This window comes from Eubalaena glacialis, chromosome 15, assembly GCF_028564815.1.
Source record: "Eubalaena glacialis isolate mEubGla1 chromosome 15, mEubGla1.1.hap2.+ XY, whole genome shotgun sequence".
Classification (NCBI taxonomy): Eukaryota; Metazoa; Chordata; class Mammalia; order Artiodactyla; family Balaenidae; genus Eubalaena; species Eubalaena glacialis.
In genome coordinates this window covers 34,654,789-34,678,197 of record NC_083730.1, presented here as the reverse complement: position 1 = coordinate 34,678,197, position 23,409 = coordinate 34,654,789, and the positions used below count along the sequence as shown (strand labels likewise).

General features: G+C 37.5%; 1 protein-coding gene and 1 pseudogene across 1 annotated transcript in view; one reads left to right on the top strand and one right to left on the bottom strand.

Moving 5' to 3' along the window:
- RIT2 (Ras like without CAAX 2) overlaps nt 1–23,409 on the bottom strand; it is a 567,177-nt gene that overhangs the window by 436,900 nt on the left and 106,868 nt on the right.
- Nucleotides 8,889–11,557, top strand: LOC133075863 (mitochondrial genome maintenance exonuclease 1-like; annotated as a pseudogene).

The window sequence follows — 23,409 nt, the reverse complement described above, 5'->3', positions numbered from 1 at the left end:
TATTTCCTTTCCCTTGTTAGGAAGTTTTCAACTATAACCTCTTCATATATTCTCTCTGGTCCTTACTCTCTCTCTTCTCATTCTGGGACCCCTATAATGCGAATGTTGTTGCATTTAATGTTGTCCCAGAGGTCTCTTATGCTGTCTTCATTTCTTTTAATTCTTTTTTCTTTATTCTGTTCTGCAGCAGTGAATTCCACCATTCTGTCTTCCAGGTCACTTATCCGTTCTTCTGCCTCAATTATTCTGCTGTTGATTCCGTCTAGTGTAGTTTTCATTTCAGTTATTGTATTGTTCATCTCTGTTTATTTGTTCTTTAATTCTTCTAGGTCTTTGTTAAACATTTCTTGCATCTTCTCGATCTTTGCCTCAATTCTTATTCCGAGGTCCTAGATCATCTTCACTATCATTATTCTGAATTCTTTTTCTGGAAGGTTGCCTATCTCCACTTCATTTAGTTGTTTTTCTGGGGTTTTATCTTGTTCCTTCATCTGGTATATAGTCTTGTGCATTTTCATCTTGTCTATCTTTCTGTGAATGTGGTTTTTGTTCCACAGGATGCCAGATTGTAGTTTTTCTTGCTTCTCTTGTCTGCCCTCTGGTGATTGAGGCTATCTAAGAGGCTTGATGGGAGGCTCTGGTGTTGAGTAGAGCTGACTGTTGCTGTGGTGGTCAGAGCTCAGTAAAACTTTAATCCACTTGACTGTTGATGGGTGGGGCTGGGTTCCCTCCCTGTTGGTTGTTTTGCCTGAGGCAACCCAACACTGGAGCCTACCTGGGCTCTTTGGTGGGGCTAATGACAGACTCTGGGAGGGCTCATGCCAAGGAGTACTTCCCAGAGCTTCTGCTGCCAGTGTCCTTGTCCCCATGGTGAAACAGAGCTACCCCCAGCTTCTGCAGGAGACCTTCCAACACTAGCAGGTAGGTCTGGTTCAGCCTCCCCCGGGGTCACTGCTCCTTCCCCTGGGTCCCGAAGCACACACTATTTTGTGTGCGCCTCCAAGAGTGGGGTCCCTGTTTCCCCCAGTCGTGTCAAAGTCCTGCAATCAATTCCCACTAGGCTTCAAAGTCTGATTCTCTATGAATTCCTCCTCCCATTGCCGGAACCCCAGGTTGGGAAGCCTGACGTGGGACTCGGAACCCTCACTCCAGTGGGTGGACTTCTGTGGTATAAGTGTTCGCCAGTCTATGAGTAACCCACCCACCAGTTATGGGATTTGATTTTACTATGATTGCGCCCCTCCTACCATCTCATTGTGGCTCCTCATTTGTCTTTGGATGTGGGTTATCTTTTTTTTTTTTAAACATCTTTATTGAAGTATAATTGCTTTACAATGGTGTGTTAGTTTCTGCTTTATAACAAAGTGAATCAGTTATACATATACATATGTTCCCATATCTCTTCCATCTTGCATCTCCCTCCCTCCCACCCTCCCTATCCCACCCCTCTAGGTGGTCACAAAGCACCGAGCTGATCTTCCTGTGCTATGCAGCTGCTTCCCACTAGCTATCTATTTTACATTTGGTAGTGTATATATGTCCATGACACTGTCTCACCCTGTCACATCTCACCCCACCCCCTCCCCATATCCTCAACTCCATTCTCTAGTAGGTCTGTGTCTTTATTCCCATCTTGCCACTAGGTTCTTCATGACTTTTTCTTCTTTTTTTCCTTAGATTCCATATATATGTGTTAGCATACTGTATTTGTTTTTCTCTTTCTGACTTACTTCACTCTGTATGACAGAATCTAACTCCATCCACCTCATTACAAATACCTCCATTTCATTTCTTTTTATGGCTGAGTAATATTCCATTGTATATATGTGCCACATCTTCTTTATCCATTCATTCAATGATGGACACCTAGGTTGCTTGCATGTCCTGGCTATTGTAAACAGAGCTGCAATGAATATTTTCGTACATGACTCTTTCTGAATTATGGTTTTCTCAGGGTATATGCCCAGTAGTGGGATTGCTGGGTCGTATGGTAGTTCTATTTGTAGTTTTTTAAGGAACCTCCATACTGTTCTCCATAGTGGCTGTATCAATTTACATTCCCACCAACAGTGCAAGAGGGTTCCCTTTTCTCCACATCCTCTCCAGCATTTATTGTTTCTAGATTTTTTGATGATGGCCATTCTGACCGGTGTGAGATGATACCTCATTATAGTTTTGATTTGCATTTTTCTAATGATTAATGATGTTGAGCATTCTTTCATGTGTCTGTTGGCAATCTGTATATCTTCTTTGGAGAAATGTCTATTTAGGTCTTCTGCCCATTTTTGGATTGGGTTGTTTGTTTTTTTGTTATTGAGCTACATGAGCTGCTTGTAAACCTTGGAGATTAATCCTTTGTCAGTTGCTTCATTTGCAAATATTTTCTCCCATTCTGAGGGTTGTCTTTTGGTCTTGTTTATGGTTTCCTTTGCTGTGCAAAAGCTTTTAAGTTTCATTAGGTCAGATTTGTTTATTTGTGTTTTTATTTCCATTTCTCTAGGAGCTGAGTCAAAAAGAATCTTGCTGTGATTTATGTCATAGAGTGTTCTGCCTATGTTTTCCTCTAAGAGTTTGATAGTGTCTGGCCTTACACTTAGGTCTTTAATCCATTTTGAGTTTATTTTTGTGTACGGTGTCAGGGAGTGTTCTAGTTTCATACTTTTACATGTACCTGTCCAATTTTCCCAGCACCACTTATTGAAGAGGCTGTCTTTTCTCCACTGTATATGCTTGCCTCCTTTATCAAAGATAAGGTGACCATATCTGCGTGGGCTTATCTCTGGGCTTTCTATCCTGTTCCATTGATCTATATTTCTGTTTTTGTGCCAGTACCAAACTGTCTTGATTACTGTAGCTTTGTAATATAGTCTGAAGTCAGGGAGCCTGATTCCTCCAGCTACATTTTTCGTTCTCAAGATTGCTTTGGCTATTCAGGGTCTTTTGTGTTTCCATACAAATTGTGAAATTTTTTGTTCTAGTTCTGTGAAAAATGCCAGTGGTAGTTTGATAGGGATTGCATTGGATCTGTAGATTGCTTTGGGTAGCAGAGTCATTTTCACAATGTTGATTCTTCCAATCCAAGAACATGGTATATCTCTCCATCTATTTGTATCATCTTTAATTTTTTTCATCAGTGTCCTATAATTTTCTACATACAGGTCTTTTGTCTCCCTACGTAGGTTTATTCCTAGATATTTTATTCTTTTTGTTGCAATGGTAAACGGGAGTGTTTTTTTAATTTCACTTTCAGATTTTTCATCATTAGTATATAGGAATGGAAGAGATTTCTGTGCATTAATTTTGTATCCTGCTACTTTACCAAATTCATTGATTAGCTCTAGTAGTTTTCTGGTAGCATCTTTAGGATTCTCTATGTATAGTATCGTCATCTGCAAACAGTGACAGCTTTCCTTCTTCTTTTCTGATTTGGATTCCTTTTATTTCTTTTTCTTCTCTGATTGCTGTGGCTAACATTTCCAAAACTATGTTGAATAATAGTGGTGACAGTCGGCAACCTTGTCTTGTTCCTGATCTTAGTGGAAATGGTTTCAGTTTTTCACCATTGAGAACAATGTTTGCTGTGGGTTTGTCATATATGGCCTTTATTATGTTGAGGAAAGTTCCCTCTATGCTTACTTTCTGCAGGGCTTTTATCATAAATGGGTGTTGAATTTTGTCGAAAGCTTTCTCTATATCTATTGAGATGATCATATGGTTTTTCTCCTTCAATTTGTTAATATAATGTATCACGTTGATTGATTTGCGTATATTGAAGAATCCTTGCATTCCTGGGATAAACCCCTCTTCATCAAGGTGTATGATCCTTTTAATGTGCTGTTGGATTCTGTTTGCTAGTATTTTGTTGAGGATTTTTGTATCTATGTTCATCAGTGATATTGGCCTGTAGTTTTCTTTCTTTGTGACATCTTTGTCTGGTTTTGGTATCAGGGTGATGGTGGCCTCGTAGAATGAGTTGAGGAGTCTTCCTCCCTCTGCAATATTTTGGAAGAGTTTGAGAAGGATAGGTGTTAGCTCTTCTCTAAATGTTTGATTGAATTCTCCTGTGAAGCCATCTGGTCCTGGGCTTTTGTGTGTTGGAAGATTTTTAATCACAGTTTCAATTTCAGTGCTTGTGATTGGTCTGTTCATATTTTCTATTTCTTCCTGGTTCAGTCTCGGCAGGTTGTGCGTTTCTAAGAATCTGTCCATTTCTTCCAGGTTGTCCATTTTATTGGCATAGAGTTGCTTGTAGTAATCTCTCATGATCCTTTGTATTTCTGCAGTGTCAGTGGTTACTTCTCCTTTTTCATTTCTAATTCTATTGATTTGAGTCTTCTCCCTTTTTCTCTTGATGAGTCTGGCTAATGGTTTATCAATTTTGTTTATCTTCTCAAAGAACCAGCTTTTAGTTTTGTTGACCTTTGCTATTGTTTCCTTCATTTCTTTTTCATTTATTTCTGATCTGATCTTTATGATTTCTTTCCTTCTGCTAGCTTTGGGGTTTTTTTGTTCTTCTTTCTCTAATTGCTTTAGGTGCAAGGTTAGGTTGTTTATTCGAGATGTTTCCTGTTTCTTGATGTAGGCTTGTATTGCTATAAACTTTCCTCTTAGAACTGCTTTTGCTGCATCCCATAGGTTTTGGGTCGTCGTGTCTCCATTGTTATTTGTTTCTAGGTATTTTTTGATTTCCCCTTTGATTTCTTCAGTGATCACTTCCTTATTAAGTAGTGTATTGTGTAGCCTCCATGTGTTTGTATTTTTTACAGATCTTGTCCTGTAATTGATATCTAGTCTCATAGCGTTGTGGTCGGAAAAGATAATTGATACGATTTCAATTTTTTAAAATTTACCAAGGCTTGATTTGTGAACCAAGATATGATCTATCCTGGAGAATGTTCCATGAGCACTTGAGAAAAATGTGTATTCTGTTGTTTTTGGGTGGAATGTCCTATAAATATCAATTAAGTCCATCTTGTTTAATGTATCATTTAAAGCTTGTGTTTCCTTATTTATTTTCATTTTGGATGATCTGTCCATTGGTGAAAGTGGGGTGTTAAAGTCCCCTACTATGATTGTGTTACTGTCGATTTCCCCTTTTATGGCTGTTAGTATTTGCCTTATGTATTGAGGTGCTCCTATGTTGGGTGCATAAATATTTACAATTGTTATACCTTCCTCTTGGATAGATTCCTTGATCATTATATAGTGTCCTTCTTTGTCTCTTGTAATAGTCTTTATTTTAAAGTCTATTCTGTCTGATATGAGAATTGCTACTCCAGCTTTCTTTTGATTTCCATTTGCATGGAATATATTTTCCATCCCCTCACTTTCAGTCTGTATGTGTCTCTAGGTGTGAAGTGGGTCTCTTGTAGACAGCATATATATGGGTCTTGCTTTTGTATCCATTCAGCCAGTCTGTGCTTTTGGTGGGAGCATTTAATCCATTTACATTTAAGGTAATTATCGATATGTATTTTCCTATTCCCATTTTCTTAAATGTTTTGGGTTTGTTATTGTAGGTGTTTTCCTTCTCTTGTGTTTCTTGCCTAGAGAAGTTCCTTTAGCATTTGTTGTAAAGCTGGTTTGGTGGTGCTGAACTCTCTCAGCTTTTGCTTGTCTGTAAAGGTTTTAATTTCTCCCTCAAATCTGAATGAGATCCTTGCTGGGTAGAGTAACCTTGGTTGTAGGTTTTTCTCCTTCATCACTTTAAGTATATCCTGCTACTCCCTTCTGGCTTGCAGAGTTTCTGCTGAAAGATCAGCTGTTAACCTTACGGGGATTCCCTTGCGTGTTATTTGTTGTTTTTCCCTTGCTGCTTTTAATATGTTTTCTTTATATTTAATTTTTGATAGTTTGATTAATATGTGTCTTGGTGTGTTTCTCCTTGGATTTATCCTGTATGGGACTCTCTGTGCTTCCAGGACTTGATTAACTATTTCCTTTCCTATATTAGGGAAGTTTTCAACTATAATCTCTTCAAATATTTTCTCAGTCCCTTTCTTTTTCTCTTCTTCTTCTGGGACCCCTATGGTTCGAATGTTGGTGCATTTAATGTTGTCCCAGAGGTCTCTGAGACTGTCCTCTGTTCTTTTCATTCTTTTTTCTTTATTCTGGTTTGCAGTAGTTATTTCCACTATTTTATCTTCCAGGTCACTTATCCGTTCTTCTCCCTCAGTTATTCTGCTATTGATCCCATCTAGAGTATTTTTAATTTCATTGATTGTGTTTTTCATCATTGCTTGGTTCCTCTTTGGTTCTTCTACGTCCTTGTTAAATATTTCTTGCATTTTGTCTATTCTATTTCCAAGATTTTGGATCATCTTTACTATCATTATTCTGAATTCTTTTTCTGGTAGACTGCCTATTTCCTCTTCATTTGTTAGGTCTGGTGGGTTTTGACCCTGCTCCTTCATCTGCTGTGTGTTTTTTTGCCTTCTCATTTTGCTTATCTTACTGTGTTTGGGGTCTCCTTTTCACAGGCTGCAGGTTCGTAGTTCCTGTTGTTTTTGGTATCTGTCCCCAGTGGCTAAGGTTGGTTCAGTGGGTTATGTAGGCTTCCTGGTGGAGGCGACTAGTGCCTGTGTTCTGGTGCATGAGGTTGGATCTTGTCTTTCTGGTGGGCACGTCCACATCTGGTGGTGTGTTTTGGGGTGTCTGTGGCCTTATTATGATTTTAGGCAGCCTCTCTGCTAATGGATGGGGCTGTGTTCCTGTTTTGCTAGTTGTTTGGCATAGGGTGTCCAGCACTGTAGCTTGCTGGTCGTTGAGTGAAGCTGGGTGTTGATGTTGAGATGGAGATCTCTGAGAGATTTTCACCATTTGGTATTACATGGAGCTGGGAGGTCTCTTGTGGACCAGTATCCTGAAGTTGGCTCTCCCACCTCAGAGGCATAGCCCTGATGCCCGGCTGGAGCACCAAGAGCCTTTCATCCACACGGCTCAGAATAAAAGGGAGAAAAAATAGAAAGAAAGATAGAAAGAGAATACAATAAAATAAAATAAAGCTATTATAATAAAAAATTAAAAAAAATTATTAAAAATATATTTATTAAGGAAAAAATTATTTTTATTTTTTAAAAATATATTTATTAATTTTTTATAGTAAAAAATAAGAAAAAATTATTATAAAAAATTTATTAAAAAAATTTTTAATTTTTTAATATATAAAATATGAAAAAACTTATTAAAAATTTTTTTTTAATTTTTTAAAAATAGAAAATAAGTAAAAAATTATTAAGAAAACATTTATTAGGGAAAAAAAAATTTTAAGTAAAAAAACAAAAAAAACAAAAAAATCAGATGGACCTAACCCTAGGACTAACGGTGAGAGCAAAGCTATACAGACAAAATCTCACCCAGAAGCATACACATATACACTCACAAATAAAGGAAAAGGGGAAAAATTAATATATCCTGCTCCCAAAGTCCACCTCCTAAATTTGGGATGATTCGTTTTCTATTCAGGTATTCAACAGATGCAGGCACGTCATGTTGTTTGTGGAGCTTTAATCCGCTGCTTCTGAGGCTGCTGGGAGAGATTTCCCTTTCTCTTCTTTGTTCGTACAGCTCCCGGGGTTTAGCTTTGGATTTGGACCCGCCTCTGCATGTCGGTTGCCTGAGGGCATCTGTTCCCCTCCCAGACAGAACGGAGTTAAAGGAGCAGCTGATTCTGGGGCTCTGGCTCAGTCAGGACGGGGGGAGGGAGTGGTACGGAGGAGGCGGGGCGAGCCTGAAGCAGCAGAGCCCGGCGTGGCATTGCAGCAGCCTGAGGCGCGCCGTGCGTTCTCCCGGGGAAGTTGTCCCCGGATCACGGGAGCCTGGCCGTGGCGGGCTGCACTGGCTTCCGGGAGGGGCGGTGTGGAGAGTGACCTGTGCTCGCACACAGCCTTTTTGGTGGCGGCAGCAGCAGCCTTAGCATCTCATGCCCGCCTCTGGGGTCCGCGCTGATAACCGTGGCTCGCACCCATCTCTGGAGTTCGTTTAAGCGGCGCTCTGAATCCCCTCTCCTTGCGTGCCGTGAAAGAAAGAGGCAAGAAAAAGTCTCTTGTCTCTTCGGCAGCTGCAGACTTTTTCTCAGGCTCCCTCCCGGCTAGCTGTGGTGCGCTAGCCCCTTCAGGCTGTGTTCACGCCGCCAACCCCAGTCATCTCCTTGCGATCCGACTGAAGCCCGAGCCTCAGCTCCCAGCCCCCCCCCGCCCCGGCGGCTGAGCAGACAAGCCTCTTGGGCTGGTGAGTGCTGCTCGGCACCAATCCTCTGTGCGGGAATCTCTCCGCTTTGCCCTCCACACCCCTGTGGCTGCGCTCTCCTCCGTGGCTCTGAAGCTTCCCCCCTCTGCCACCCGCAGTCTCCGCCCGCGAAGGGGCCTCCTAGTGTGTGGAAACCTTTCCTCCTTCACAGCTCCCTCCCATGGGTGCAGGTCCCGTCCCTATTCTTTTGCCTCTGTTATTTTTTTTTTCTTTTGCCCTACCCAAGTACGTGGGGATTTTCTTGCCTTTTGGGAGGTCTGACGTCTTCTGCCAGCGTTCAGTGGGTGTTCTGTAGGAGCAGTTCCACGTGTAGATGTATTTCTACTGTATCTGTGGGAAGGAAGTTGATCTCCGCGTCTTACTCTTCCGCCATCTTGCCCAGACCTCCTCGGGTTATCTTTTTTGGTGAGTTCCAGTGTCTTCCTTTCGATGATTGTCCAGCAGCTAGTTGTGATTCTGGTGTTCTTGCAAGAGGGAGTGAGAGCACATCCTTCTACTCCGCCTTCTTGGTTCCTCCTCCCAGGTCTTCATTTTTTAATGACGGTTCCAGAGTCATATAAAACTTACATAAATGTATATGTTTTCTCTTGCTAATGTCTTTTGTCAGTCCAACTTACAGGGCCCCAGTGTGAGAATCTAATATGTGTACAGGAAGAGAATTTTCCTCCCCTACAGTAGTCAGCCGCTTACATTACCAGAAGAGCATTGGAGGGTTTGAACAATTTTCTTCTGCCCCATTACATATTTCTTCTTTCTGCCTGAAATTTCCCATTCAGTGCTTTGTGCCTTGCATGATTCTGGGTTCCTTTACTCTCTTTTGAAAACATCATTATGATAGGGATAGAGTAGTATAATTAAATAGACAGTTTAGAAATCCCACTAGGAGATTAAGGAGAGAAAGGGAATTTTAAGGGAGTTTGAGAGACTGTTGTAAGCTAATGACCACTCAAGAAAAGAATCCAGTAACCTAGCAACAATCTGCACTTCCTTGAAGGAAGACCAGGTGTATCCAAGTGTCAGACACACTCAAGCCAGAAGTCCTGATAATCAAAACACAAGACAATAGATATGGGGCCTGAATCTTGTTACATGAAGTCAGAGAGTTAATAGTCCCTGAAGAGTAGCATTTCTGCATGTAGACAAGACAGAAATATAGGTGAAAGGGAAAAAAAAAATAACTAGTTGAAATGGGACAATATACGGAAACCTGAGATGAATTACCATATTTTAGTATATGTTACTACCCTTTTGTTAATATACATATGATTTAAATAGTGCCATGAGAGTCCCAGTTAAACCATAAAAGGCCAAAGGAGGAACTAATAATGTAAGCCTTGAGGTCTGCCCAAGAATGAGGAAGAAGATGGTCTTCTCCCCTCCCCACTTTTTCTTTGATTATAAAAGTGTAGTCCTCTTTGTTCTTGGGGCTGCTGCACTCCCTTGCCACTCTGCTTGTGTCACTCACAAGTATCCTATGCTAATAAATTCACTCTTTGCCCCACACTGAATTCTTTCTGCAAAGAATGAGACAAAAGAACCTGAGCTTCATTAAGTCCTGAAAACAAGTGAGCAGTTTTAATCAAGACAGTGGTTTTGAGGCCCCTCCTAGTCAGGAATCATACGTTCAAGTCCCAATCTGAGTTTTAGCTGGGTTTGAGTCCCATTCGAGAAGGAGTGCAGTTTCAATTAGCTTCTATCAGGTTTTACAGTCCTTCATGATACAATAGATGTTTCAACCAGGCAGAAAAAGCTCTGAAAAGGGGGATGGACTATACTCTAAATAAAAGTCACACTTTTTCCATGGTGTTACCTAGATGATTTCTAAATAATTATTATAACCTTTATAATACTATACTCCTTCAGGGCATTTTTTGGTTTATACATAATTTTAAACTATATGCTTTTATCCACAACAGTGTAAAATGACATAAAATTAAATTTAATAGCTAATAGACTGGGTTTCAGAAGCAAATTTTATTGCAATCCCGTTAGGCTGGAATGATGGAACAAACCCAGAAAGATGAAATATTAAAAAACTAATTCAAGGGCCTAAGTCAAGAGCAAAGCGTGGGACCGATGAAAGTACCAGCCCACGGTGTCATCATGCCCTGGAGATGACAGAGCGTGCCGGCTTCCGAGGAAAGCAAAAATTAAAAAGGCCCTTGACATTAGGAGTAGACTAGAGGGAAGTGAAAAAAATCTAAAGATGAAGGTATTTCAGACCATCTGCAGGCAGCTTATAAGTTCAAAGGGGTTTTCTGTAAAACCAGCTCCCAGTGTGGTCTTCTCCACTTCCTCTTATACGTGTGGCAGGAAGAAAAAAGTGAACCGTTATGAAGAAGTGGACCAAAAAAAGTACTCTGATTTAGTAAGGTCTGTCTTGTCATTCAGAGGCCACGCTCAGACTCCACAGCCTTTGTTCGAGGAAGATGCTTTACTCTATGGACCTGTGAGGAAGTGTAAGGCCCCGAAGCAAGAAGAAGAGACAGGAGGTCCACGAAACTGGGGTCCTCTCTTCACTGGAGAAAGGCAGGAAACCAAATGCAACAAATGATCCTACAATTCCTCTGAAAATTACTTTGCAAAGGAATATGATACCAAGGGTGACCCGAGTCTTTCAGCAGACGATGAACTCAGAACAGACTTCCTGTTTGGAGAGGTGGAAACAGTGGATGATTCTGGAACTGGGAGAGGATGGTTTTGCAGAATATACTAAAAACATGTTTTTACAAGGGAAATGGTTTCATGAAGCCTTGGAAAGCATACTTTCACCCCAGGGAAACTTAAAAGAGCGAGATGAAAATCTCCTCGAATCTGGCTACATCCAAAGGGTCCAGCATGTTCTGAGAGATGTCAGTGGAGTGTGGGCTCTGGAAAAGTGCCGGTTAATGTGAGATCCTAAAGTATGTAGGTCTGCTGCACTGTGTGGCTGATTATCAGGGCAAGCTGTGTGTGACTGATCGGAAGACATCTGAGAAACCAAAGCTTTTCATCTGAAATACATTTGACAACCGGCTGCAAGTCGTGGTGTATGTTGGTGCCATAAACTATAAGGCCAACTACAGCTTTCAGGTTCAGTGTGGCTTGATCATGGTGGCCTACAGAGACGGGTCCCCCACCCACCCACATTTCATGGACGCAGAGCTCTGCTCCGAGTACTAGGCAAAGTGACTTCTTCGACTAGAAGAATATACAAAGAAGGAAAAGAACGTGAATATTCAGAAACTAGATTAGGGGCAGGAAGCTGTGTGGGAACGTTCAGGACTTTCTCACAGTTTGGGAAGATGTATTGCTGTTTCCTGTGATCTAGAATAAGGTGCCACAGGGTCTGAGAGCTGCAGTAACACAAGCTGAACTAGTAATTTGTTGAAATTTATTGCAACCAAAAAGGCAAAGCCGGAAAAGTTAAATTAAAAAGCCAGACTTCGGCACATAAAAGACCAGCTCTGCTATCTCTGACTAGCATTTACCCGAAAAAAGGGCAAGCAGCATTGGCACAGTGTTGGTGCCTCTTGGACCCCCGTAGACCTTTCTGTGTTCCGGGCAGGACGCCCAGTCTTTGAACTGAGAGATTCAGGGTAGTGAGGCCAGGTGCGCAGAGCATTTCCCCGGGGCATGCCAGCAGGGAGGGCCATGCACCCCCAGGGTGTATGTGCAATGAGAATTCGTATCAGCCAACTACTGCTGCCAGTGCAGGCTCCTAAAACATGTTTTATGTATGGGGTTCCCTGTATTTCATTTGGGGGAAAAAGCTTCCATTTGACATTTTTGAAAAATAAACGTGATTCCTTAGCCTCAAGTAAACATTGCTCTCTGGAAAGATGGAGTATACTCACCATATCGTGGGCTATGCCCCTTGGCATGCCACAAAATAACACTCAGAAGCAGCCAGGCTCCAGTCTGAGAATCGTAATTGTAGGTATTTTGGTAGCTATCTTCTCGTTTGAGTCAAGGAATTGTGTACGTGGAGAAAATGTATTGTTTGTTGAATTTTCCAGCTATGGGGAAAAATAATAACATGTAATTTTTTCTATGTTTGATAAGTAATAAAATTGATTAGTTGTCACTGGGTTCAGGAAACAAATAAATGCCCACTACAGCCCTGGGGGAAGGCTCCCTGTTTTATGGAGTAGGCTAGCATTTAAGTTACAGTTGCTGTCTTAAAATAGTAGGGTGCTACAAACACCTTTTTCCTTCATTAGCCATTAATTATAAGAAATAAAATACAAGATATGAGTAAAGTAAAAAAAAAAAGCAACAATGTTATATTTTAGTTTGAATAATAAATTTTACAATTCAAAAAGTATTAAATGAGTTGGACCTGCTATGACACCTGTTCAATGAAAAAATACATGGGGGTTAGAATTATTCAACATAATTATCTGACACAAAATAAATTTGAAGGAGATGAACAGTTTAAGGGAGATTTTATTATTAAATTTCAACATATCACAGGTTGGTTCATTATGTTGGATTTGTTATGGTGACATGAACATTTGTTCTTTTTCCACTGGCTTGATCCAGTACCTGGGCTGGATTTCATCCAACCTCTAAGACAAACATGTTTTCACCCCAGTACAGCCCTGAGATGAGGTCTTCCTACAGCTGGACTTCTTATACTGGCCTCGAAACAGCTGATAGCTCAGGGCCTTGTTTACTTGGGGACTGGAAGAACTTTGCTAGCAGATGTCACAGGTGGTTGCTCCTTTGCTCTATTAACATTTGCAGAATTGAATTGTTTTTATTCTGTCTAGAGCAGTGGTTCTCAAAGTGTGGTCATGTAACCCCTAGCAGTCTGAGAGACTCTTTCACAGGATTAATGAGATTCTCTCTTTTTCCAACTTCCTATCTGTATGAAAATGGATTTTTTTTCATATACTCAACCAAAATATACTGAAGCATATTGAATACAGAAGTAAATAGCTGACTCCAAACATCTTTTAAGCTAGGTATCTTTGGAGATTTAAAAATAAGTAAAATAATGTCATTCTTCTCAATTTATTTTGAGACAAATTTTTTAAAGTTACTTGTTATGATATATTTTAAATTAATAGTTATTATACCTTTTTAATAAATCAGTTCAATTTTATAAAATTTTAGTTTTAATTTATAATATGGTACATATCAATAGAAATTATCCATGTAATCAAAAGTTCTTTGGGGTCTTTAGTAATTTTCAAGTGAATAGAATGAAACTAAGACCAAAAAGTTTGAGTTCTACTGATCTAGGGCAAAACCTTAGCTTGATAAAATAAAAGCAGGTGGAAAAAGTATGATTATTCATATTCAATTAATATTTATATTCAATTAATAACATTTCTAAAGCCTATAGTTAAAGATTAAACAACATGGAAGCTCACTTGGTGAAGATAATTATATATGACTCCAGATTTCATGTTTTTCATTTTTGTTTTCTATCTTTTCTTCTCTATGTTTCCATGTCATATATTCATGGCTAATGTGCTTATGTATTTTCCTTTTTATCTTTCCCTTTTTCTCTCTCTGTACCCAACTCTTTCTCCTTTCTCCCTCTCTTTCTTCCCTCCCAGAATTTGCTGCCATTTTTTTCTATTTTACACTACTGTAAGTGTACATAGTATCAAATCATGGAATTAAAAATAAATGCTTTTCTTAGTAAATAAAATTTTAATATATTTATATCAAATCTCTCCTTTTACTCTACCCTCAAGATAGTTAAAATTAAAAGTTTGGTGACATTTCTAACAACCAAAAAGATACCAAAAATAAATTTTTAATTCATACTTTAATGTAATGTTTGAAATTTTCTCTAGAAATATTTTAACATTCTTAGAAAATCATAAAAGGAAAATAAAGTAAAAAGAAAAGAAAATTATTTTATTTGAGGGAAGTGAAGAGTCTTCAAATGAGAAGAATAAGTGAAATGTGAAGAAGAAGGAAGAAATTGCTTTGACAAAATCTGAAGCCAGGGGCTTATTAATATCAATATTTGTTTTTAAACTGTTATTTGAAATTATTTATATGATTTCTTCCAGAGAGTAAGGACATGCCAGGGAGAAACTCTGCAATGGGTAGAAAATTTGGCACCATTTAATGACACATGTCAAATTTGAAGTTTGTTTTTGCTTTGTGTTGAAATTATACTCCGTTGTGCCTTCTCTTTACTAAAATTATATTACACACAAAATGTTGGGGGTTCTACTGTTTAGACCCGTCATGGAGTGGAAGCTGGATGTTTAAAGACAATGGCATCCTTAGGAACTGAGAGCAAAACTCAAAGCACCTGACACCAATGAAGCAGCTGGAGATACAGATTGACTGAGGGAAATTTAAGTCACATTTGGAATCTTCAAAGGATAGAGGAAGGTATACTGACCTTCATATGGTGTGTTGTGCTGGGGCTTGAATTTAAATCATGAAATTTATCTCTCATTAAATTGAGAGATTTTCTAACTTTTAATCCAGTTATTTTAATTATTTTTGTATTATATTGGTTAGTGTTATCTTCTGCCAGATGTAAATTTAGATTCTATACTGAGTCAGTAGCAAGAAACATTTCTCTTTTGCATTCATATTAATATTGTCCATTATCAAACATGATACTAAGTGTATTCAGTAAATACTGGTGACTGACTTGCCACTGATAGAAAGAAATACATCAATTTTTAAAGCAAAAATTCAAAGAGATGGCTATTCAACTTGTAAGATTACAGTCTGTTGTCATTCTGGTGAAATAGTTAAGGAAACAAGTACAATGAATTAAAACATTTTCTGGGTTTGAATCTTGACTCTGTTACATGTTTCTTACTTTGAGAGAGTTAGTAAATAATTTAAATAATTTGTTTTGTTTCTCAGTTGCCCCATCTGTAAAGTAGATTAATAATAATACCTACTATTGAACTGTTATGAAAAGTAAGTGAAAAAATACATATAAAAAACTTAAACTAGTGATTGGTCAATTCTAAGGTCTCAGTGAACGTTATCAAGACCTAAAAATTCTTTTATTTGGAATGATTTACATGATTTCTCTTTTCCAATATTGCATTTGTGGTCTCAGGGTCAAATTGGCTAGAATATAATGTTTTTACAAACTGCAACACACATATGTTCATATGATGTTATCCCATCTGTTTGAAATATAACATTTCAATCAACTGGTGTTTTGCTTTCATGAATACACCTGGATTGATAGCTCTTGTATTATCCTGGGAATGCCAGTTGGTTTTGTTTTTATCTTTTGCCTTTGAATTAATGAGTCAGTAGAGAAGAGAATATAATTAATGTACTGGTTTCAAAGATTGTTTAAACCACATGGTACACTGAAATTAAAAAAAAATATTTGTTCGAGCCTAGAATATATACCCTGATTACTTCATTAGGGTTGTTTTCTGTTGTTTGATCTTCTTAATATATAAACTGTAGCACTACTAGTACAGCATTCCAACTCTCTAGAGCAAAACCTAAGTGAATTACGTAAAAATAACAGGTAAACCAGCACTGACATACATGGTGATAGTGAATACTGGTGTGAGAACTCTCAAAGACAGCCTGTACTTACCTTTCATAAACAATGACACAGTAGGAGCTACTTGGAATTTGTCTAGGGTTTAATAGAAAAATCACTGAGCAATGGTGTGAGCTGAGTTCTCAAAATGGCTAATGCTAAGTTAATTCAGACTAATCATAATAACAGCTCTAGTTTAATTTCCTTAACTCTAAACCACAAGGGCTATACCAGATATATTATTAATTTTTATTCTACTGTATTTTTATTCAATAAACAATTGTACTACTGTTAGGTACCCTGTGAAGTTTTGGGACACAGAGTTGAAATATGTAAACCCTGTCTTGAAGGAACTCACAGTAGAATGAAGGACACTAAATGTTATGATATTTAATCCCAGGTTCTTATTTAGTCAAAGAAGAGAAGAATGTAATCTAATCTTGGAGATGAGTAATTATTTCTCTGAGACAATGGGGACAACTCTGAATCTTAAATAGTGAATATAGTAAATGTGTGTTAAGAATGTGCATTGAGTAGGAATTAGTGGAGACTTCCAGGCAAAGGAAACAGTATATTCAGGAGTACCAAAGGCTAAGGCAACGTAATAACTTCAGGAATTTCTGGTAATTCAGTATAATGGAGCCTTGGGTGTGGAAGGGTCAGATGGAAGATGGAGAGGGAAGCCAAGTTCATATTGCCAAGGCCCCATTACGCTAATCATTTAAAATTTTATCCTGAAAGCAATGGGTAATCGTGAAATAATTTTTAAGAGGAAATGACATATTCAGAACTGCATTTTGAAAACAAAACCCATTGGCAGAAATGAAACAATAGATATGAAGTGGCATTACTGGGTGAAGGGATACCTGTTAGGAAACTGCTATGGGAAAGCTAGGTAAGAAATAATGAAGGCTTGACGTATGACTCCAGCAGCAGTAGTGGGAATGGAGGAATGGATTTAATAAATATTATAGGAAGAAAATCTGTAGAAATTAGAGACTGATTAAATGTATGAGATCTGGAAGAGAGTTATTTTTCTGGGTGGATGGGTTGGTGCTCTTTGCTGAAAGAACACAGGAATGGGAGCAGGTTGGAAAAGCTGATAAATTTCCATATAGGATAAGTTCAGTTTAAGTTTCCTGTGGGTTTATAATGGGAGACATCCATCAAAAAATTGGACGTATGCATCTAGAAATCAGGAGATGATCCCTCAATTATCTTTTCAAATAATTTTATAACTCAATTTACCCAAAAATTACTTAACTAAGAGAAACTTTTTTAGTGCTAACTATATTCTAGCCATTAGTCTAAATCTGAATAATTGAAAAAATGAATATTATTTAAGTATTTGCATTGCCCTTGCTTTGAAGTAGCTCACTAACTCAGAAGGGATATGTCTTGTTATCTAATAATTAACCCACAAAATATAGAAAATACAATGCCAAAAGAAATATTCACCTTTTAATTCTTTAACCTATTTTAGAATACCCCTAAGTCACCTTTTTCCAGATAAAATTTCTACTTTTTCAAGCTAGAGCTTCCTTTGAGCTTCTTCTGTTTTATACTCCCTGTCTTTTTGTGTGGCTTTTTGGATTATCACAAGACTGCTCATATGCTGTTTGACACAGAGACAGACAGCGTACCCAGGGCTCTACCAAAGTTTTACAAGCCAAGTATTACCAGAAAATAACTTCCTGGACAATGACACTTCTCTTTTGAATTTATCTTAAGCTTTTTCTCTTGTTACTTCCATTGTCTTTCTGCTCAACAATTGCTAATAAATAACAATCAAGTCTTTTTCCCTTCTCACAATGTCAACTTTTAATTATTGCATTAACGTTTATTACACATATAATTTTTTATGTTAAATAGTTCCATTGGTATATGAGAAAAAGAATCATTACAAAAATACAGATGCTCTAAGAAATTTAATTAGGATTATGTAAATAAGAAAGAACTATGTATAGGAATTATTTATTAATTGGACTTTCTTGTTTCTATTATAATATCTGTCGTGATTTATATAATGAAAAATTTGATTGAAAACAGATGATATTTCCCAGCTCTAACATCCTGAATCTTTCATGGAATTTATATAATCCCCCATAGAAGACACTTTAATCTCCATTGCATATAGGATCAATTCCAAACTCCCTAGTTTGATGCTCAAAAATTCTTCCTAATCTGTTAGACTGAATTTGGACATAAAATTGTGAACTCCAGCAGCTGACCCCCTTTCCAGCCTACACCGTTGACTTGGCCCCAGCCCTGTCTATTTGTTTGTTTCCTTCTCTCTCTAAACTCACCAACCTTTAGTTCAGTTTTTCTTCTTTTTTGGGAACTTTCCTGATCTTTCCAATTTTCAGTGATCTTAATTATATTCAGCACTTATTCTCTGTCTCCCTTCTCACTTTCTTCATATGTGTATATCTGTGTTCCCAAGTGACCTATAAAAGAAACATTGAGGGAAGTGACCAGGAGTGAGCAAGAGACAAAGAGTTTTATCTTGCCCTCTAATTCCAGTCACATTGCATATTTTCTTACTTCTTAATAGTACTTTTAGATAGATTATACGCATATGATTAAATGAGACTCAGATTATATGCATATAATTAAATGAGACTCAGAGAGGTTCAAATAACTTCTTAAAACTCCCTCAAGTTTTAATGGGGAACTGGATTTGAATTCAGAGCTGCCTGTTTTTTTCTCTTGCTCATCTTACCCATGGCTAGAATGAGGTGGGAATGGGCTTTGAAATTGGGGTGTTAGGGTTTAAATTGCAATGCTGCTCCTTACTAGCTATGTGGACAAATTTATCAAACATTTTCTATATTCTCCACTAAGGATTTTACAAACCTTATTACAGGTAAGATTGTGAGCAAGAACACTAAGCCATGGTGGTAATATTATTGTCACTTTATAAATAAGGAAATTGAAGCACAGGGAGTTTGGGTAACCTACCCAAGGTCATAGAATTAGAGGCACAGCTGAACTTCAATGCTGGGAAGTCTGAACCTACATTCTAAATTAATATGCTAATCATTATGCCCCTATGGGAAACTACTATAACCCTTTTAAGCAGCAACAGTTTCCTCATGTATAAAATGGATATACGATTATTTAGAAGATTAAATGAGATAATAGGAAAACACTAAGCACAATGGCTTGCATAGTAGTAACTAGATAATAATGATTGTTGTTATCTTAATTATTTTGTTTCCGAATTAAGTCCTACAGAGCCTCCTCAGGCCATAGGCTGTTTGAGGTCCTCTGCTTCAGTGGGGGAGGGTACTTTTTCAGTTTGGGTTCAAGCAGCCAAATAAAACTGAAGCTGAGATCAACACAGCACAAGCTTTATTCAATGGCTAAAGAATGGAGAAGCAGGAACTAAGTTCACCGAACAAATTCTCACCCACAAGATGAGAAGGATTTAATTTTAAAGAGTAAAGACAAAGGGAGGAAGAGTGAGGCTAATGATGGGGACGCACATGCATTAGTCTACCTAGAAGGGACAGGGGTTTTTCAAGGGAGTGGGAAACCACCCCTTTTTGATTCTTCTTTGGTCCTTAATGTCCTGTAATGGCCATTGGTAGGTGTGTTATTTAATATGCTAATATAGTAAAAGCAGTGTATAATAAGGCTCAGGGCCTATTGGAGGTCAGATTTGTTTGCCATCTTTGTCCGAGCTGGTCCCATTTGATTTTCGTTTGTTTGTAGCTTTCTTTCTTATCTCTATACCCTTTAAATTAAAGATTTATGTTAACTCCTGCTAAACGTGGGGGTAGGTTTGTTTTGAGCAAAGACCTGAAGCAGCTCTGACAACAATTTGTGCTGTATGGAGGGCTGGGGGCAGGAATTATATATTTTTATCTCATCAAAAATTAACTCTGCATATAGTTACTTGCTTCATAAAAACTTATTCATTTTATTATTTAATATATTAGTTATTTTGAAAGATGGTAAAGTGAAAAAAGACAGAGTGTTGTTAAATATTGACAGATACATCAATACAGTATTAGATATTTTTAGATTTAAACCATATTCAATAATGGAAGCATATGTTATGCCACCACTTAGAAGCTTTGTGGGAGAAATTTCATCATTGGACATTATATCCATTTAATAGCAAAAACCTTCAATATAATCTACCTCAGAATCCAAAACTTGCTTTACTCATATTTTCCAATAATATTGCAATCCCAGTGTATTTTGGACTCTGCTCCATTATTTTCTATCATTACTCCCTTTAGGACACTCATATCTAAATGTGCCCACAGCATAGCACCTAGCATGCGTTGGTATGGAGAACTCTCTGATGATTTGCAATCTGTATCAGAACTCTCTGATGATTTGCAATCTGAGAGGAAAAGTTGTGGAGTCAGTTCTTTTTTGAAAGTTAGTTTTATTTGTCTCCACCTCCAAATTCTAGCCACTCTCCTTCTAAATATGTGCCTGTGATTGCAAGGATGACAAGGCTAGAGTGTGCAGTTAGGTCAGTACTCAAATACCCCTCTGAAAAAAAATGGAAGAACTGAAAGTAGACAGGATAATGACATCACCCAACGGATAACAGAGAATTCCAGAGAATTTTATATCACAGTTTCAATTTCATTACTTGTGATTGGTCTTTTCATATTTTCTGTTTCTTTCTGGTTCAGTCTTGGAAGTTTATACCTTTATAAGAATTTGTCCATTTCTTTTAGGTTGTCCATTTTATTGTCATATATTTGCTTATAGTCATCTCTTCTGATTCTTTGTATTTCTGTGATGTTCATTGTAACTTCTCCTTTTTCTTTTCTAATTTTACTGATTTGAGTCCTCTCCCTTTTTTTTCCTGATGAGTCTGGCTAAATGTTTATCAATTTTGTTTACTTTTTCAAGAACCAGCTTTTAGTTTCATTGATCTTTTCTATTGTTTTCTTTGCCTCTATTTCATTTATTTCTGCTCTGGTCTTTATGATTTGTTTCCTTATACTATCTGTAGGTTTTGTTCTTTCTCTAGTTGCTTTAGGTGTAAGGCTATGTTGTTTATTTGAGGTTTTTCTTGTTTCCTGAGGTAAGATTGTATTGCCATAAACTTCCCTCTTAGAACTACTTTTGCTATGTCCCATAGGTTTTGGATCATTGTGTTTTCATTGGTACTTGCCTCTATGTATTTTTTTATTTTATCTCTGATTTCTTCAGTGATCCATATTGTTACTAACATACTGTTCAGTCTCTATGTGTTTGTGTTTTTCACAGTTTTTTTTTTTTTCCTGTAATTGATTTCTAATCTCATAGTGTTGTGGTCAGAAAAGATGTTTGATAAAATTTCAATTTTTTTTTTTGCATTTACCAAGGCATATTTCGTGGCCCAAAATATGATGTATCCTGGACAATGTTCCATGTGCACTTGAGAAGAAAGTGTATTCTGCTGCTTTTGGATGGAATGTCCTATAAATATCAATTAAATCTATCTGGTCTAATGAATCATTTAAGGCTTGTGTTTCCTTATTGATTTTCTGTCTGGATGATCTGTCCATTGTTGTAAGTGGGGTGTTAAAATCCCTCACTATTATTTTGTTATTTTTGATTTCCCCTTTTATGGCTGTTAACATTTGCCTTATGTATTGAGGTGCTCCTATGTTGGGTGCAGATATATTTACAATTGTTTTATCTTCTTCTTGGATTGATCCCTTGATCATTATATAGTGTCCTTCCTTTTCTCTTGTAATAGTCTTTATTTTAAAGTCTGTATTGTCTGATGTGAGCATTGTTACTCCAACTTTTATTTGATTTCAATTTGCATGGAACATCTTTCTTCGTTCACTCACTTTCAGTCTGTTTGATTTCCTAGATCTGAAGTGGGTCTTGTTTTTGTATCCATTCAGCCAATCTGTGTCTTTTGCTTGGAACATTTAATCCATTTACATTTAAGGTAATTTTCAATATGTATGTTCCTATTGCCATTTTCTTAATTGTTTTGGGTTTGTTTTTGTAGGTCTTTTTCTTTCCTTCCTCTTTTGTTCTGTTCTTTTGTGTTTTAATGACCATCTTTAGTGTTGTGTTTGGTTGTTTTGTGTGTGAGTGTGTTGTGTGTGTATCTATTGTAACTTTATGGTTTGCATTTCCCATGAAGTTTTGATATAGCAGTCTGTATATATACAAGGTGGCTTTAAGCTTCTGGTCTCTTAAGTTCCATTTCCTTCATTTGTACTCTCCTCTTCTCACAGTTGCTGGGTTTGCTTTCATATTTCTGTGTGGGTGATTTCTTACTTTTACTGTATATTTACCTTTACCTGTGAAATTTTTCATTTGTACTTTTCTTTTTGCTAGTTGTGACCACTTATTTTCCCCCCACATAGAGAAGTTTCTTTAGCATTTGATTCAAAGCCAGTTTGGTGATGCTGAATTCTTTTAGCTTTTGCTTGTCTGTAAAGGTTTTGATTTCTCCATCAAATATGAATGAGAGCCTTGCTGAGTACACTATTCTTGGTTGTACATTCTTCCCTTTCACCAATGTAAGTATATTGTGCCACTCCCTTCTGGCCTGTAGAGTTTCTGCTGAGAAATCAGCTGATAACATTATGGGCATTCCCTTGTATGTTATTTTTTGCTTTTCCTGCTGGTGTTTAAATTATTATTTTCTTTACAAATAAAAAGTTGATCAGGGTAAATTATTCTCAGACTTATTATTCCCCTGGTGCACTCATAAAAGTTCATTTCTGAACCTGAAAAGCAAAGAAGATCTTGAATCTGTTGAGATGCCCCCATGGTTCATATTTGTGGTTTAAACCTGCTGACGTTTTTCATTTACACTTGGGCTGTCAAATCTAGCTTTGCATTGGATTCACCTTGGTTGTTGTTACAAGCATCAGTTCATACTTACCCCTCAAAATATGTGGAATCAGCCAGGGGTTGATATATCACTATTTTAAAGAGTTCTTCAGCAGATTCTAATGGTACTTTTGCTATGCCTTCTGAAATACAATAATGTCATGTTCAAGAGAGAAAGGCAGCCTGATAAATTGTTTCTTAATTGTGTATGTGAATAACCACCTAAAAAAATAGAAAAAAGAAATTAGCTATTTTCTTCTTATGAAGAAAAGCTCTGCACTCAGTATAATTCCTTCTGTTCTACAACAGAGTCCCATCCAAGACCATGTTCTCCAAGAGTATTTGATGAATACCTGGTGAGGAAAAAAATGATGAAATGGCAGTAGGACACCAAGATGGAAATTATGGTTGTGGGTTCTTGACAATTCAGTACTAGAGGACGAATTAGAAGCAGATGAGTTAGGTCTCTCAATGTCAGGTGTATCCACCTCTAAGTGAGAAGAGCTTGATTATCTTCATGTTCTCCAGAAAATAATAAAAATGATTAAATAGAATAGATTAATTGTTATCAACAACTGAAAGAATGCATACTACACATTTTTTGTAGTTTCTTTTGTAACTCCTTAAAGACAAAGACAAAATGTTTCTTTGTTGTGTTTGTAGAAAGTATGTAATTTAAAATATAGCACAAAATCCACAGGCTTCACACTGAATAATTGACATTCTCTAATACCAGGGGCAGTACTGTAGAACTGACAATAAGGTTTTTGCACATGTTTTGGCCTAGGAGGAAAAAAATTGGATTCTAAAGAACATAAAAGTACACAGGCAAACTGGATTTACTAAGCAAGAATCTGAGTGCA